The 18757-nt window shown below is 40.3% G+C and overlaps 1 long non-coding RNA gene and 1 other non-coding gene across 3 annotated transcripts in view; one reads left to right on the forward strand and one right to left on the reverse strand.

Moving 5' to 3' along the window:
• Positions 1–18300, forward strand: part of LOC104006140 (uncharacterized) — a 40679-nt gene extending 22379 nt beyond the window's left edge. The window contains exons 4-7 of one of the 2 annotated variants that reach the window (XR_008547570.2): positions 3528–3577; positions 8820–9125; positions 12066–12399; positions 15488–18300. This is a non-coding gene — a long non-coding RNA (uncharacterized LOC104006140). The remainder of the gene's footprint in view (positions 1–3527; positions 3578–8819; positions 9126–12065; positions 12400–15487) is intronic. The other variant, XR_010156647.1, reaches the window with a different exon arrangement.
• On the reverse strand, positions 15268–15328 carry LOC112209092 (U7 small nuclear RNA). The gene has a single exon (XR_002943762.1). It is a non-coding gene; the product is annotated as a U7 small nuclear RNA (small nuclear RNA).
• Positions 18301–18757: the final 457 nt, after the last annotated feature.

An 18757-nucleotide genomic window follows, 5' to 3' on the forward strand; every position in this document is an offset into this window, starting at 1 on the left:
CCCTAACTATGGGATAACTGATCAGCAATGCTTGCAGAAAAATCTTTTGATCAAAAGGGGGACGTATGAAAGTTGTCAGGATCAAAAAGGAGTCACTTGTGTCAAACCCTGAAATATGGAGCCAGAGAAGGCCACAAAGGGAGGGTTGTCATGCTTGTATACCTGGTAAGAACTATCACAAAAGACTGACTGCGAAAAACCACAACCTTGCACAAAGGCCATCACAACCGTACACAAAAAATATTTCTGTGAGTACATCTGCCTAGCAACTGCCTGTCCAGCCTTGCACTGATGCTACCCTTGTTATTGATTCTTGTAATGAAGAATAATTGTTTACAGACACTTATGTAATATTTTCATTTTTTCTTTAACAACTCTTGTCTTTCATTACCTCCCTGAATATGCTCACCATGTTCCCATTGCTATGCTCAATGCCAAATAAATATTATCAATCCTGAATAATTATCAATAAATATTTAAAAAATATTTTATATGTAATATAGGTATATAAGAATATATATTTATAGTATATATAAATATGTATAATATAAAAGCATTCATGTTTTACTTTTTTTGGAGACAAAGTCTCATTCTGTCACCCATGCTGGAGTGCAGTGGCATGAACATGGCTCACTGCAGTCTTGGCCTCCTGGGCTCAAGTGATCCATCCACCTCACCCCTCTGGGTTGCTAGGACTACAGATATGCACCACTATGCTTGGTTAATTTTTAAAAATTTTTTGTAGAGACAGAGTCTCCTTGTCTTGCCCAGGCTGGTCTGGAACTCCTGGCTCAAGTGATCCTCCTGCCTTGTGAACCTCCCAAAGTTCTAGGATTACAGGCACTTACACGTGAGCTACTGCACCTGGCCCTATTTATATATATATTTTTAATCCACCCATCTGCACACTGAGAGTGTGTGTGTGTATTTAATTATTTTTTATGCAGTTTCATGTTTTTAGATCTTAAGTTTAAATCTTTGGATTATTTAGCAATTTTTTTGATTTAATGTGTTATATAAAAACCCTTATATAATGTGTTATATAAAAACTTTTATGTAAAAACCTGTATTTTTTCTGAACTATTATCCAATAGTACCATGATGTTTTCTTTCTTTTAGTTTGTGTACTTGTTTATTATAGTAGACTTTTTCCATGGTTCATTTATGAGCAGTTCTGTCCAAATCTGCTTTTCACCCAAAAAGTGTTGGTGAATTCTGCTTGACTGTCCACTCTCTTTTTACCTGGGAACTGTAAACTGTACCATAATATTAGAAATGGGTATATTCTCTTTGTAATAACATCTACACTATACTCTGTGATATGTAGTATGTACAAACTCACCTTCTGGAACCAGAATGTCTGATTGTGTCTGTTGCTTACCATCTGTGTGCCCTTGGACTTCTTTTTTCTCTCTCTCTCTTTCTTTTCTTTTTTTTTTTTTTTTTTTTTTTTTTGAGACAGAGTCTTGCTCTGTCGCCAGGCTGGAGTGCAGTGGCGTGATCTCAGCTCACTGCAACCTCAACATCCGCCTTTTGGGTTCAAGTGATTCATATGCCTCAGCTTTCCAAGTAGCTGGGATTACAGGCATGCACCACCACACCCAGCTAATTTTTGTATTTTTAGTAGAGATGGGGTTTCATCATGTTGGCCAGGATGGTCTCGATCTCCTGACCTCATGATCCACTTGCCTCAGCCTCCCAAAGTGCTGGGATTACAGGTGTGAGCCACTGCGCCCAGCTGCCCTTGGACTTCTGAACTTTTCTGTGGCTCAGTTTCCTTATCTGTAACAGGAGACTAGTTAGGATTGAATGAGTTAATGCTTATAAGATGTATGAAATGGTTCCTGGTACATAGTCAAGGCTTTGTAAGTTTTAGAATTAGGATTATCCCCTTCTATGACTTAAGAGAGAGAGGAAGAGGGCTGAAGCTATGGGAAGCTTGAGTATTTTGTGGGTCTTGGTTTCTGATTTAGAAATGAACTCAGTCTTGCTCAGAGACTGTGTTCCTAACCTCTAATGTTTTTGTCTCTCTATTTTTTCTTCAATTTAGTCCAAATTCTTCTGTATTTGAGAGATGTTTCTCAAAGTTAAAAAAATTTTTTTAAATTTTTTAATATAAAAAACTCCAAACATTAAACAAAAGCTGGAGGAATAACAATAAATCTCATTTACCCATCATCTAGTTTCATTTTTTTATGTTATTTTTATTCCATTTTTTTAGAATAGAGACGGAGTCTCACTGTGTTGCCCAAGCTGGTCTTGAACTTCTGGGCTCAAGTGATCCTTCTGCTTCAGCCTCCCAAAGTGCTGGGTTTTGAAGGCATGAGTCACCATGCCCGGTCTATCATCCAGTTTTAATTGTTATTGTCTTATGGCCTTCATAGTTCTTGGTATGTTGGAAGGATTACTTGAGCCCAGCGGTTTCAGACCAGCCTGGATGATATAGAGAGAGCCTATCTCAAAAAAAAAAGTTATTAGTATAAGGTTGAGAACTCTTCCCTAGTTTCCACGTAGATGGTGCTATTGTTCCTAGCACCTAGGAGAAGGAAGCTTTGTGGGTCTGTACCTATCCTTTCAGATTTGCTGTAGGTCATAAACCCAATACTTGAGCTATCATGATTTAACCACTTTTTCTTGCAACTGTAGCAGCTCATCAGGCTGTTATATCTATCTCATCCTCTTTATTTCTACTCTAATTGCCCTACTTGGACCTTCACTGCTTTTCATCTGAATTATTGCAATAGCAGCCTAATTGGCCTTCCTGTATTCAGACCTCTATATTCAGTCCACCCTTCGTACTGTCGAAAGTTTATTTTTTTTTAATATCACAAGCCTAATTATGGCACTCTGTTCTAGAAGCCAAGCAATTGCTCTCGGTTGCCTATGGAGTAAAATTCAAGTGGTCTTTTTTCCACAAGAACATGAGATGGGCCTTTTCAGCCCTTCACTAGAGTATCTTTCACTATATACCATAGTTCCTCAATTCTAACATGCCATTGATTATATGACTATATATTATGATTATATGTCATTGATTTAGCAAAAGCTTTTGGGTCAGGGACCAAGAGGCACAATGGAACCTACGCATCAGTGATAAGATACATTGTGATTTCACAATTATGAAAATGTAGAGGCATATTAAATTATTCCTGTAATCATAGCAACAGTATTAAGGTAACAGCAAGAAATGGATGGCATATTAACCTGCGTAATTATAGGAGATTTTTAGTAAGGTAATTATTTGCAGACATGGGCAAAGTTTAGGGAGCCAATAGGACATGGTATAGTATTCCCAGGCTGGCTTTAGGGTGGGTGGGGGACTGTTGCAGCTGAATATCTAGGTATGAAGGCTGAGGGGAAGGAACTCTGCCAGAACCCAGAGAGAGAAGTGTACAGAGCAGGACTCTAGATAAAAGTTGCGGACTTCAGTAGAGAGAGTGAGTGAGCCATGGAAACATGGTAGGGAAGGGGCCAAAGGAATAAAGATCTCGAATACTTCACTCTCTCCCCACCCTCTTATCTCCAAGCTAGCTAAAGCCATCTCGAATCCAGAGGATAAACAAGTCCACCAATGCAGGTAAGTTTCCCAGGGCACAAAGCATTATGGAGAAGAATGGAGCACAGTGGGGAGGGAAGCCAAAGGCTAAATGGACAGTGTCAGGCACATCCTCCATTCGATTTACTCTCCATCTTATTTTATTTATTTATTTATTTATTTATTTATTTATTTATTTATTTATTTATTTGAGACAGAGTCTCACTCTGTCTCCCAGGCTGGAGTACAGTGGCAAAATCTCAGCTCACTGCAATGTCTGCCTCCTGGATTCAAGGGATTCTCCTCTCTCAGCCTCCTGAGCACCTGGGACTACAGGCGCGTGCCACCACACCCAGCTAATTTTTTTTTCTTTTTTTTTTTTAGTGGAGATGGGGTTTCACTGTGTTACCCAGGATGGTCTCGATCTCCTGACCTTGTGATCCGCCCGCCTCGGCCTCCCAAAATGCTGGGATTACAGGCGTGAGCCACCACACTCAGCCTACTCTTCATCTCAAATCACAGATTAAATCTCTACATACCTGAATATTTGCCCGCTTGCTGTTTATTTGGCCTTTGAGCTCAGCTTAATTTTCACGTTCTCCATGAAGCCATCTCTGACTTGTTTAGTCAATTTGTCCTCTGATGTGTTCCCATAAAACGCCACTTAAAAGATTTAAACTTTAGATGGTCCAAAAGGAACCGTTGATGTCAGGACAACCATAAACCAAATTTTATCTCATGGGGAAATACGAGATTGGATGAGTGACAAAAGAGGCTTTGAAAATGTAGAACTGGGAGTGATACAAGGAAAGAAGAAAGTCCCAAGGAGAGCCATCCTCTTTGTTAGTGATGACACAATGAAGGAATACAGCACAGATGAAGATGAAGTTGATGGCCTAGAGAGGAAAGATGTTTTGCCTGCTCTTGACCCAGAAGAAGAAGGAGGTGGAGGAGGTGGAGTGAAGGAAGAGGAGGAGAAAAATAGGATGTCTACAGAAGCAGAAAGACAGTACCAACAGAGGAGGAGGAGGAAGAGGAGGAGAATGTCTGTAGGAGCAGAAAGACAATATCAACAGAATAAGGCCAGGCGTGGTGGCTCACGCCTGTAATCCCAGCACTTTGGGAGGCTGAGGCTGGCGGATCACGAGGTCAAGAGATCGAGACCATCCTGGTCAACGTGGTGAAACCCCATCTCTACTAAAAATACAAAAATTGGCTGGGTGTGGTGGTGCGCCCCTGTAGTCCCAGCTACTTGGGAGGCTGACGCAGAAGAATCGCTTGAACCCTGGAGGCAGAGGTTGCAGTGAGCTGAGATTGTGCCACTGCACTCCAGCCTGATGACAGAGTGAGACTCTGTCTCAAAAAAAAAAAAAAAAAAAAACCCAACAGAATAAATTGCAGACTGATTCCGTTGTTCAGACAGATCAACCAGGGACAGTGGTATTCAGTTCATTTGGGAATCTCAATTTTGAAATGGAGGGAGACAGTGAAGTAATTATGGAAAGCAAACAAAATCTCGTCTCTTTTCTACTACAAAATGAAATGACTATCAAACTTCAAACCCTAAGGGTTTTAATTTTTTATACCAGGAACTTTCACATTCTCTGCTCAGTGAGACTTAATGCAATTATTTATATTTTAAATTACTTAAGTAATCTGGAAAAGAGAAATGTTTCTTCATTCTTAGGCTCTATTCAGCAAAAGCCAAATCTGAAATTTGTACCATTTCTGCTGTGTGTTGAATTAGTGCTTTGGTTTAAAATGATCTTTTAAAAAAGTTAAGGATACCCTAGAGCTTCAATTGCCAATTTAAAAGTTAAATTATCAAGGTTGTCTTATTTGTGCATTTAAAAAAAAAAATAGAGGCCGAGCGCAGTGGCTCATGTCTGTAATCCCAGCACTTTGGGATGCCGAGGCAGGTGGATCACCTGAGGTCGCGAGTTCGAGACCAGGAGTTCGAGCCTGGCCAATGTAGCGAAACCCTGTCTCTACTAAAAATACAAACATTAGCCAGGCATGGTAGCAGGTGCCTGTAATCCTAGCTATTGGGGAGTCTGAGGCAGGAGAATAGCCTGAACCTGGGAGGCGGAGGTTGTAGTGAGCTGAGATCATGCCTCTGCACTATAGCCTGGGTGACAGAGTGAAACTCTGTCACAAAAAATAAATAAATAAAAATAGGTAAGTTGCTGATTAAGGCTAATTGGAGCTGATAATCCCACAATCTCAGATTTAAATGAGGATTTTTTTTCTCCTAGATTTTCTCATGTTATCCCTCACATTTATATATCTAACCATTAATTTCACACTAAGGATGTTTTGCTGTATAATAAAAGGAGTAAGATGGGAAAAAAAAGATTTAAGCTTTACACTTTCTAATGAGTTGTCTATATACTTGTCTATGCTGATATATCATAAACTCTTTAATAGTAAGGGACATTTTACAATCATTGTGTCTTTCCCCTTTCCCTGAAAACACACAAACCCACCTGCCACAATATCTTCTACTTAGAATCAAACACTTCAGAGCTGGAGAAAGTCCTAGAAACATCTAATCCAATAATCTTATTTTATAGGTGAAGAAACTGGGCTCAAATCAGTGTTGGTAATGGGCTCAATAAATGCTAATTGAAGTGAAAGTGAAAATTCAGCCCCAGAGGGTCAACAAGTAGCTTCAAGAGGGCTTTGAAAACAAGTAGAGAAAAAAATCACTCTCATGTGGTAAACTTATGGTGCCCAGTCACCTGGAATATGGTCTGTGATTTCACTTTTCACTGAGGTTTTGCTTTTATTTTGTAAGAAGAATGAAATAAGCTAATGCATGTGAAGTATCTTAGCCAAGGGCCTGGGACATGATAAACTTGGAAATTGGGGCCAGGCGTGGTGGCTCACGCCTGTAATCCCAGCACTTTGGGAGGCTGAGGTGGGCAGATCATGAAGTCAGGAGTTCGAGACCAGCCTGACCAACGTTGTAAAACCCCATCTCTACTAAAAATACAAAAATTAGCCGGGGGCCTGGTGGTGCACGCCTGTAATCCCAGCTACTCAGGAGGCTGAGGCAATAGAAGTGCTTGAACCCGGGAGGCAGAGGTTACAGTGAGCCCAGTGGGCGATGGAGCGAGACTTCGTCTCAAAAAACAAAAAAAAGAAAAGAAAGAAATTGGTTAGTTCTAGAAAGATTACGGTGAGATAACTTTCAAGAATTTAGAAATAATAAAAGAAATAAGGCTTTCCTCTGATACTTGAAACTTGAGCACAAATAAATTATGAAACATTTATACAATCTAGTAATATGTACTTGTTAAAATGATAACATACATTTGCAGTTATTGACATGGGCAAATGTCTGTGATATATTTTTGAGTACATAAAGTAAGTAACAAAAAGGCATATACTTACAGTATTTTTTTTTTTTTTTTTTTTGAGGGGGAGTTTTGCTCTTGTTGCCCAGGCTGGAATGCAATGACGCAATCTCGGTTCACTGCAACCTCTGCCTCCCGAGTTCTCCTTCCTCAGCCCGAGTAGGTGGGACTACAGGCATGTGCCACCACGCCCAGCTAATTTTGTATTTTTAGTAGAGACAGGGTTTCTCTATGTTGGTCAGGCTGGTCTCAAATTCTCGACCTCAGGTGATCCGCTTGCCTCGGCCTCCCAAAGTGCTGGGATTACAGGCGTGAGCCACCGCACCTGGCCATTTTTTTTTTAATTAAGGGAGATCTAAAAGGATGTTTTCCAAAACATTAACAGTGACTTTAACTGTGTAGTATATCTCTGGTAAATTTTACATTCTTTATGCTGTAGTGTAATATTTAAATGTTTTACTACCAGTTTGTGTTGTTTTTAAAATCAGAAAATTAATGTTGTTTTCATGTCAAAAGCAAAAACCAGTAATGGGTGAAGTCACCTCAAATAGCAAGACTCTAAACCAATTTGATTGGACTGTAAAAGATGGATTAGACTGTAACAGCATTAACATATACAAAGTATGAATGTGTTGGTGAGTAGGGGACGTGTCAGCTATTGAAGCACTGAATGCAAAGAATCAGAGAAACAAACTTAGGCAGTGATGATCCATGCACTGTGAAAGAAAGGGAGAATCATAGCCAATGGGGAGGCCTTATTGACAAGCGGTATGTATCTCAGGCACTCCCAGCCAAATGGCATTGAATTATAACAAAAGAGAGAGAGTGAGAGGAGAAAAAAATACAGCAAATATACCAGGTTACAAATGAGAAAAGAGATGCACTCAAAAATCCGAAAAAAAAATTATATTACATGAACATGTAATATGCAACTTTATGGCAAAATTTTGAACAAATTAGCCAAGAAGAGTCATGACCAAATAGACTAGTAACAACAGAAGTTGTTGAGAAGATGGTCAAATAATTAACTCTCCCCAAAACAAACTACACAAATGGTTTAACTGATAAACTATTTTACATCATATTTCAGGGAACAGATACCATATATTCTATTTAGATATTTTGGAGCAAATAGAAACAGTGGAAAACTTCTCAATTTAGGAGGCTAAGATGACTCTGTCATCAAAACTGATTAAGAACAGAAATTAAAATGGAAAATAATTCCAAATAAAATATTAGAAAAATATACCAGTCATGTCTCAAAGTGAGATTTATTTCAATAATAAAAAATAATCTGGCCGGGTGCGGTGGTTCATGCCTGTAATCCCAGCACTTTGGGAGGCCGAGGTGGGCGTATTGCCTGAGGTCAGGAGTTTGAGACCAGTCTGGCCAACATGGTGAAACCTCGTCTCTACTAAAAATACAAAAAAATTAGCTAGGCATGGTGGCGTGCACCTGTAATCCCAGCTACCCAGGAGGCTGAGGCAGGGGAATTGCTTGAACCAGGGAGGTAGAATTTGTAGAGAGCCGAGATCTCACCACTGCACTCCAGCCTGCGTGACAGAGCAAGACTCTGTCTCAAAAAAAAAAAAGAAAAAAAGAAAAATAATCCACTCTTTGAAAGCCTGTCATATGTATGTATATGTTATGTACAAAGTCAATCACATTAAACAGTTAAAGGAAACAGTTCATGAATGCATCTAGATAAATGCTGAAAATATATTTAATACAAATTAAGTGCCAACCTCAGATTCAAACTAGAATTGCAGGCAGCTCCCTTACCATAATAATAATTACTTATATGAAACCAATAGCCAATGTCATACTTAACAATGAAATACTACAGGCATTCATCTGAAGCCAGCCCTGACATTTCCATTCTTTTCTTTTCTTTTTCTTTTTTTTCTTTTTTTTTTTTTTTTGAGACATCATCCCGCTCTGTCGCCCAGGCTGGAGTGCAGTGGCGCGATCTCGGCTTACCGCAAGTTCCACCTCCCGGGTTCACACCATTCTCCTGCCTCAGCCTTCTGAGAAGCTGGGACTACAGGCGCCCGCCATCATGTCCGGCTAATTTTTTTGTATTTTTAGTAGAGACGGAGTTTCACAGTGTTAGCCAGGATAGCCTTGATTTCCTGACCTTGTGATTCGCCCGCCTCGGCCTCCCAAAGTGCTGGGATTACAAGCGTGAGCCACTGCGTCTGGCTTCCACTCTTTTGAAAATCTTTACCAAGGTAATATTTGTATAATTTACTATGTGGTGTAACTTAAGTTTCTGAAGATGGCCCAGAAACTTAAATACCTACAGGGAAAGGCAGGGTGCATAAATGGATGAAGTAGCCAGGATATTATAAAATGTTCTTTGCCAGTGCTGTGGTTTGAATGTGTCCCCTCCAAAATCCGTGTTGAAACCTAATCCACACTGTGGTGGTATTAAGAGGAGGGGTCTTTAGGGAAGTGATTAAGTCGTAAGGGCTGTCCCCTCATGAATGGATCAGTGCCTTATAAAAAGGCTGGAGGGAAACAGCCTGGGTCCTTTTGCTCTTCCCTCCCTTCCTCCATGTGAAGCCACAGTGATCAAGGCACCATATTGGAAGCAGAGACGAGGGCCCTCACCAAACACTGAACCTACTGGCACCTTGGTCTTGGACTTTTCAGCCTCCAGAACTGTACGAAATACATTTCTATTATTTGTAAATTACACAGTCTCAGGTATTTTGTTAACAGCAGCACAAATGGACTAAGCCACAAAAAAAGAAAAAAATACAATCTTCTATTTCTAAGAAACATATAACATGTTTGTATAAGACCTTATTTTCCTCTGAACTTTACCACAATAAATACAGCAACATAACTGTAGTAATAAGTAGCAATGACAACAGCACGAATGTGGGAAGCTCTACAGGCTGATAGCCACTCTGTGCTTGCTGCCAGAGTGAGCGCTTGCATCTACAGGTAGGATGCTGAGGCAGAAGCAGAAACATACACACAAGGTGAGCTGGAGGTGGACTCTATGAGTTCGAGTCTTAACTTGCTGGTATCTGTGTACCATATCTGTTGTAGAAATAAGGGGTGGGCCCCAGGGATGTGATATGAGGCATCATAAGTGTCTGTTTACACTGTCCATTTATGAAATGGAATAAATCATTCCAAAAAAAAAAAAAAAAGTCCTGGCTCACACCTGTAATCCCAGCACTTTAGGAGCCTGAGGTGGGCAGATCACATGGTCAGGAGCTCAAGACCAGCCTGGCCAATATGGTGAAACCCCATCTCTACTAAAAATACAAACATTTGCTGGGTGTGGTGGTGGGCACCTGTAATTCCAGCTACTCGGGAGGCTGAGGTGGGAGAATCACTTGAACCCGGGAGGCAAACGTTGCAGTGAGCTGACATGGTGCCACTGCACTCCAGCCTGGGTGACAAGAGTGAAACTCCATGTCAAAAAAAAAAAAATACAAAATACAAAAATTAGCTGGGCGTGGTGGTGTCCACCTGTAATTCCAGCTGCTCAGGAAGCAGGAGAATCACTTGAACCCGGGTGGCGGAGGTTGCAGTGAGCCGACATGGTGCCACTGTACTCCAGCCTGGATGGCTGAGGGAGACTCTGTCTCGAAAAAAAGAAAAGTTTAGTTTTTAGCTTATTAAAACATATTAGTTCAAAATCTTTTAAGGTTTTTTTTTAACTTAAAATGAAAAGTACTCATACATAAATTAAAGGTGTAATAATAATGATCACATATACTTTGCTATGTGTCAGCTGGTTAGTTGTTCCAGAAAGCTAAAAAGTTTAGTTTTTAGCTTATTAAAACATATTAGTTCAAAATCTTTTAAGGTTTTTTTTTAACTTAAAATGAAAAGTACTCATACATAAATTAAAGGTGTAATAATAATGATCACATATACTTTGCTATGTGTCAGCTGGTTAGTTGTTCCAGAAAGATTATGGTGAGATAACTTTCAAGAATTTAGAAATAATAAAAGAAATAAGATTTTCCTCTGATACTTGAAACTTAAACACAAATAAATTATGAAACATTTATACAATGTAATAATATATACTTGTTAAAATGATAACATGCATTTTTAGATATATGTAGGCAACATTTTTAGGATATATGTGTGAAATCTCACCCAATCCTCACCACAATCCTGCGAGACAGGCACTATTATTATTATTATTATTATTTTTTTTGTGAGACATACTCTCGCTCAGCCCCCTAGGCTGGAGTGCAGTGATGCAATCTTGGCTCACTGTAACCACCATCTCCTGGGTTCAAGAGATTCTCCCGTGTCAGCCTCCCGAGTAGCTGGGATTACAGGCACATGCCATCATGCATGGCTAATTTTTGTATTTTTGTAGAGATGGGGTTTCACCATGTTGGCCAGGCTGGTCTTGAACTCCTGAACTCAGGTGAGTCTGCCTGCCTCGGCCTCCCAAAGTGTTGGGATTACAGGCGTGAGCCATCATGCCCAGCCTTTTGTTATTGAGTTCTATGAGCTACTGACAGCTTTCTAAATTATTCTAAGATTCTGGATTTCAATGATTTATTATTTTTGAAAAAATTTCTGTAAAGTTGCTGAAAACTGCAAGTCTATAATTATACATATTAGACTAAGCAGTTGGCTCTCACACGAATGAAGTGGATTTTGTTTTTCTCATCTCAACAGTATTTTTAATCATTATGTTGTCACTTGATAATGTCTATAGGGATGTCTTGGTTCTCTTTCAATGGCGGAGACAGCATATGTGTTTGTGCATTACTTGAAGATCTTCCACTCTACCAGATGAAACTGGGAAAGGACAATGTACCAAATAGTATCCAAGCACAGAAGGGAATCTCAGTTTGAAGTTAGGTGAATTCCCGACATGAACAGGCATGTCTGGCCCAACAGGAACCACTTTTATAAGGAAAAATTTCCCTCTTGGGAGAAATCACGATGAAGAAAAGCTGAGTCAGAAACAATAAACTTGAGTTTGTAAGAGAGCCTTCGTAAGAGGATAATAGTGCTCTGTAGGCAGGCTGGTGGCTATCATTCAGTTTCTTATCATATACAAGTCCCCTGAGTGGGTGTCTGGGACCTAGAGAAAGAGTGGTCTGTAAGTAAAAATTGAAAGTACTGTTTCACTGAAAGTTGTAAAACACTGATGCTACTGATTTGAATTCCTCCTGCAGAATTGAATCCAAGAGGAAGAGAAGCATCCTTCCTTCAGTGCCTTTGTGGTGGTGCTTGGTGAGAGATAGTGGTGAAGGCATTGCCTAAAGAGAGAGGCACTAACAGGCAGAGGAGTGGTTGAGACCAGTAAGAACTGCCCTGCCTGGTGGAGCAGAGGCAGAAGCTGATGCCCAGGCTCTGCAGCATCTATAGGGAACTTGGTGCCTGCAGTGCTCATCAAATGATCCAGAGGCCTCCTTGAACACTGCAAAACCCAGAAGAAATTACCATGCCAACGGAGCAGAACCAGATCCTTTGGGGAAACACAGCGCTGGTGGAAGAACTATAGCTCCAGTAAGCAAATGTGGTGCCTGGTGGGTGGTTGCTGAATCAGTGTGTGTTTGTGAGCATATGTGAGACACCCACTGAAGATGCCTAAAAACACCTCTAGAAACTGGCATTTTAAAAGGAGACTGAGGGCCGGGCGCGGTGGCTCACGCCTGTAATCCCAGCACTTTAGGAGGCCGAGGCGGGTGGATCACGAGGTCAGGAGATCAAGACCATCCTGGCTAACACGGTGAAACCCCGTCTCTACTAAAAATACAAAAAATTAGCCGGGCGTGGTGGCGGGCGCCTGTAGTCCCAGCTACTGGGGAGGCTGAGGCAGGAGAATGGCGTGAACCTGGGAGGCGGAGCTTGCAGTGAGCAGAGATCGCACCACTGCACTCCAGCCTGGGTGACAGAGCGAGACTCCGTCTCAAAAAAAAATAAAAAATAAAAAAAAAATAAATAAATAAAAGGAGACTGAAGTCCTGCATTATGCAGGTGCTGTGAGCCTGTGACTATTGGGTTATTCCACTTAATGTGACTTACTTGTATCTACAAGCTAGTGGAAGCTGGGTGCCATAGTTCAGATATTTTTCCCCCAAAACCTCATGTTGAAATTTGATCCCCAGTGTTGGAGATGGGGCCTAATGGAAAATATCTGAGTCATGGAGGTGGATGCTTTATGAATGGATTAACCTCCTCACTGTGGGGGTGGTGAGTTCTTACTCTCTTAGTTCCCATGAAAGCTGGTTGTTAAAAAGAGCCTTGCAGGGCGCGGTGGCTCATGCCTGTAATCCCAGCACTTTGGGAGGCTGAGGTGGGCGGATCACCTGAGGTCAAGAGTTCAAGACCAGCCTGGCCAATGTGGTGAAACCCCGTCTCTACTAAAAATACAAAAATTAGCCAGGTGTGGTGGTACATGCCTGTAATCCCAGCTACTTGGGAGGCTGAGGCAGGAGAATCACTTGAACCTGGGAGGCGGAGGTTGCAGTGAGCTGAGATTGCGCCACTGCACTCCAGCCTGGGTGACAGAGAGAGATTCCATCTCAAAAAAAAAAAAAGCCTGGCACTTCCTCTCTCTGTCTCTTTCATTCCTCTCTTACTGTGTCTCTGCACATACCAGCTTCCCTTTGCCTTCTGCCATGAGTGAAAGCAGCCTGAGGCCCTCACCAGATGCCCAATTTTGAACATTCCAGCCAGCAAAGCTGTGTGCTAAATAAACCTCTTTTCTTTATAAAATACTCAGCCTCAAGTATTCCTTTATAGCAACACTAAACAGGCCAGGTGCAGTGGCTCATGCCTGTAATCCCAGCACTTTGGGAGGCAGGGGTGAGCCCATGTGTTCAAGACCAGTCTGGACAACATAGTGAGACCCTGTCTCTACAAAAACAATTTAAAAATTAGCTGGGTATGGTGATGTGTGCCTGTAGTCCTACCTACTCAGAAGGCTGAGGCCAGAGGATCCCTTGAGCCCAGGAATTCAAGGTTGCAGTGAGCTATGATCATACCACTGCACTCCAGCCTGGGCAACAGAGTGAGATCCTATCTCAAAAAAAGATAAAATAAAATAAAATATAACAACACTAAACAGACTAAGGCACTGAGCAAATGGATCTACAAAATAATCTAGAGATTAGAAGTTGTCATCAGAGATGATGGGAATATTTAGGGGGCCACTGGGCAACTTATGTTATAATAACTTAGGTACAAATAGAAAGTGTAATTTCATTTTATAGTCACAGGTTACAATGTTGTATAAGTTCTTATGTAAGACTAAATAACCTAGACTGTGAGAATGTACCAATTTACACTGTGGTCATTATCTCATAGAAGTCATAGGACCAAACAATGTCTTCATGAGTTGGGGTGGGATTTTATTCCCAAAGAGAAAGGATATATTTATACTATCTTGAGAGTAATATTTGCCTTATATATCTTACTTTTAACAGCAATACTGAACAAGCTAAGCCTTAAGATAGCTGTCTGCTTACAGTCCCTTAGAAAGGATTTTCCCTATAGTCTTCTTCTAGAATATTACTTCTGTGTGTAGTTTTTTTCTTGTGTAAGACGACCCTGTCACCTTAACCACAATTGATATGAATGAGAGCAGTTATCTAATTCAAGGAAAAGCAACCCATCATTCAGTCAAAAACCTGTGATTTGTCCGATCATGAAGACTGTTCAATGGAGATAATTGTAGCTAACTGGACTGAAGAATATCACCTTTCTTTGAAAGGAGTTCAACTGTTAGCAAAGGCAAAAACTGAAAGAAAAAGAGAAATGTAACTAGTAGAAGCCTACAAGCAGGAGAAGCCAAAAAGAAGGAAAAGCTAATACAACAGATGCTATTATGTTGAGCAAAAGAAGAGAGTACACATATTGGTGACTTATTGGAAGGACAATCAGACTCAGAATAATTGTCTCCATTATAGTGGAGCACAAAATGGAGCCATTAGAAGCTACCCAGTTAACCAGAACAACTGGACATCAAGAAGGAATTTTCAGTTCTCAAATCATGTTCTGTCTCCTTGAGTCCTGCAGGATAGCTTCAGCATGTCTTTATTCCTGTAACCTACTAAACTCTAGCTACTCCCACATGGCTGCAATGAATTTTACCAGTTTTTAAAAAATCAATACTGATTTAAATAAGTAGGAAAACGTATTAGTAGGCATTAGTAACAAAGTGAAACAAGACTGACAGAAATCAAAATTTAAGAAAAACTAATAAATATTATTTTTTCCTTTTCTTTCTTTATTCATTGTAAAGATGAGGTTTTGCTTTATTGCCCAGACTGATCTCAAACTCCTGGGCTCAAGCTATCCTTCTGCCTTGGCCTCCCGAAGTGCTGGGATTACGGGTGTGAGCCACCATGCTCAGCCTTCTTTTTTTACTTCTTTTTACCTCAGTGAAAACTGGAAAAGCTGCTAGACAAATTCTAAAAGAGATATAACACTGGAAAATATTCTTACTCTGTGGGTACTGAGCATGAAATTCGAATCTTGGCTTCCAAGTATTTAAGGCAAAAAGAAAAAAAAAATGAGAACAAAAATATTTTAAAATATTTAACTTTTATCTTCATTTATTTTTCCCTTTCCCTCCTCTCATATTACCCAGGTCTGTACTTTCCTCTTCAAGGTGAAGTCTGTTGTAAGGATGGACATTGAACTTGCCTAGAAAACTGTCTGGTTTTATTTCAAAACGCTAAGCCTCAGTAAAGGAGAGAAATAGCAGGTAAAGATAAAATGACTTGCAGAAAGCTGAAGTAAAAGAACTTTGCTCAGTTGATAAAACAATATCCCACATGCTCGATAATACCAGAGGAACTTGCGTTTTGGACATGAGGACCCTGATCCAGATTTGTGATAGTATTGCTAGGGAGAGAGCAAGAGACCCCAAAGTATGAAATTCTCAGCCTTGGCAAAAAATACCCATGCTGCAAACCTGGTGTGGAAGCAGCTAAGCGCTACTGGATGTGAAGGGATGATGCAGAAAGAGCATGGACAGGTCTATGAAGAGATGACCAATGACTAGTGGGCCTTTCTGTTACCTCCTTGATGCCCTGGCACTGCATAAGATTCCAGAACCACGAACAGCCCTGGGGAGATTGGCATCAAGCTTAAAGAATGAACAAAGTTAAATTTCTATATGCTGGGTAGAATCTGGGTGGGGAGTGTTGCTCAAAATCAGAAAGTATCTTGATGTACAAAATTTTTTGCACATCTGTAGAGAACTGATATTCCCACCCACTATACCTGAGTTATCAGAAAAGACAAGAATCAAGCTCACTTCTGAGTTTCAGTGGATCACAGTGGCTGCAAGGACAGTTAGGCTCTTTCTAATCACAAGCCAAAATGACATGTTAGGGAATCTTAGGGGTGTTAAAGTAAAGAAGACAAATTTCTGTCTTACAGCCAGTCCTCCCACCCGCGTTGGAATGAATCTGGAAAATCATTTGGGATATTACCAGTTCTTGCCATTGTGTTCTCATGCTGCTGTAGATTCCTATTGCCGTCCTATACCATTCTGGTGATTCAGCTACTCTCTGTAGCTGCTATTCCTGCTACTGAGCAATGAACTGACTTCTCTCCATTGTCTTTCTCAGCTTTTGCCATTCATGGTTTCTGACTACTCTTGGCTTTTATTGTCTCATGGCTTCTGATCATTGCCTTTTCTCTGGGTGAGAAAAGGTTGGCTTTGTTCTTTTCTTTTTTTGAATTCTACCCCCATTATAAAGTGCTGACTTACTCTGTGTGTTGTGCACTCAGCTTTGTAAGAGAGAATACTGATCCATTCATTCAATCATGGCCACCTCTGTTGGGCAAGGCTATCATTCCTGAATCATTTGCTTATCCCTGGTCCAAGCTGCAGCCAGGGATAGGAGTTCTCAAGCTTTTTTTTTCTGAGCTGGCTTGCTCTGCTGCCCAGGCTAGAGTGCAGTGGTGCGATCTCAGCTCTCTGCAACCTCTGCCTCCTGGGTTCAAGTGATTCTCCTGCCTCAGCCTCCCAAGTAGATGGGATTATGGGCTTGTGCCACCAAGCCTGGCTAATTTTTATATTTTTAGTAGAGATGGGGTTTCATCCTGTTTGCCAGGCTGGTCTTGAACTTCTGACCTCAAGTGATCCACCTGCCTCTGCCTCCCAAAGTGCTGGGATTGCAGGTGTGAGCCATCACGCCCAGCCGGTTCTCAAGCTTTTCTGAGCTTACCTCACAAGGAGTTGTAATTGTGGCAGACCCTGTGAGATGAAGAATAAAAGCGAACACTTATGGAGTGCTAACCGTGGGCCAGACATTGTTCTAAGTGCTGTATAGTCTGTTCAACCTTCCAAATAATATACCCATTTTACAGATAAGGAAGCTAAGGTGGTTAAAGTTGACAATATTTCCAGGATCACATAGCCAGTAAGCAGCAGAGCTAGGATTCTAGCCAGGCAGTCTAGCTTTTTTATAAGCAGTGCTCTCTGCTTGTATTCTGTGAAATCTCTTTATATTAGGATCTGTTCCTTTATTTTCTGAATTGAGACTGATAATTAAGCCAAGAATATTCTTACTAAACTGTTGATTGCGGATCAACCTTTGAGTATCACTAACAGTAAGGAAGATTCTTTCAACAATCCCAGAAATTCATCAAATGCTTTCTTCCTAAGTGAAAAAGAAAAAAGAGATGTTATTAGGGTAGATATTTTCTTTCAATGTTATTCAGCATTCCAGACCATCAGGAGCATAACATAATTCTGTTCAGGGACCTGTACTGTTGTTTATATTCAAAGAGGATAGAAGCCTTAAAAGAGCAGCTTCATTAATATCAGATTTTTCAGAGTCCTCCAAAAATGTTTTATGGCATGTCCTATTCAGTTTTTCTAAATTATAGACTCAAGTATTTATAGACAACAATAGCATTGCTTTAAGTAAGATGAAATGATGTTAGGAATTGAAAGCCTATCCTGATCATCTTTGTAAAAAATATCAGAATAGTGGGAGCTTAAAAAATTAAGACAATTGAACTCATGGAGATAGACAGTAGAATGATGGCTACCAGAGGCTGGGAAAGATAGTTGAAGAGTGAGTGGTTAATGGGAACAAAAATGTAGTTAGAATGAATTAGCACAACAGGATGACTACAGTACAACAATAATCGCACATTTTAACATAACTAAAATAATATAATTGGATTGTTTGTAGCACAAAGAAAGGATAAATTCTTGATGTGGTGGATACTCCATTTACCCTGATGTGATTATTATGCAATATGTGTCTGTAGCAAAATATCTCATGTGCCCCATAAATATATACACCTAGTATGTACCCACACATTTTTAAAAAAAATTTTAAATATCAGAATACATGTAATAAACAGTAATGAAGATAAAATTACTTGAGAATCCCTAAAGACACGTTACTTGTATTCTTGTAGTAAAGACTATTATTGGAAAAAAAATTTGCCTAAATGCAGCAAGTGTTTTGAGAAGAAATATGATTTAACTGTAAGATATGGAAGGAGACTGAAATGCATTATTCAATTGCATTATTCATTTTGATGCTGATAAGACTGAGATAAAGCAAAGTGGATGGCTTATGCAATCCCAGTTGCATATTGCCACTTTTTGAATTACCAAGAGACATTTGATTAAATAGCATCACACAGTCACGGTGGTCATTCTCACAACAGCAGCTGTACTCACATCTGGGTGTAGTGGCATTCTCAAAAGGCATTCTGATCTTGGTATCATGTCTGACCTCTCCTTTGAGACTTCTCTGCTAGCCCCTGTGGATCTCCCCTCTTGTGCTGCTTTCAGGCATGCCCAGAATAGAGCTGAAATGGAGTCCTGCCATAAATCAAAATCTGTGAATGGATACTATAAAATTCCTAATTTATATGCTATGTG

Source organism: Pan troglodytes, chromosome 3 (genome assembly GCF_028858775.2).
Source record: "Pan troglodytes isolate AG18354 chromosome 3, NHGRI_mPanTro3-v2.0_pri, whole genome shotgun sequence".
Lineage (NCBI taxonomy): Eukaryota > Metazoa > Chordata > Mammalia > Primates > Hominidae > Pan > Pan troglodytes.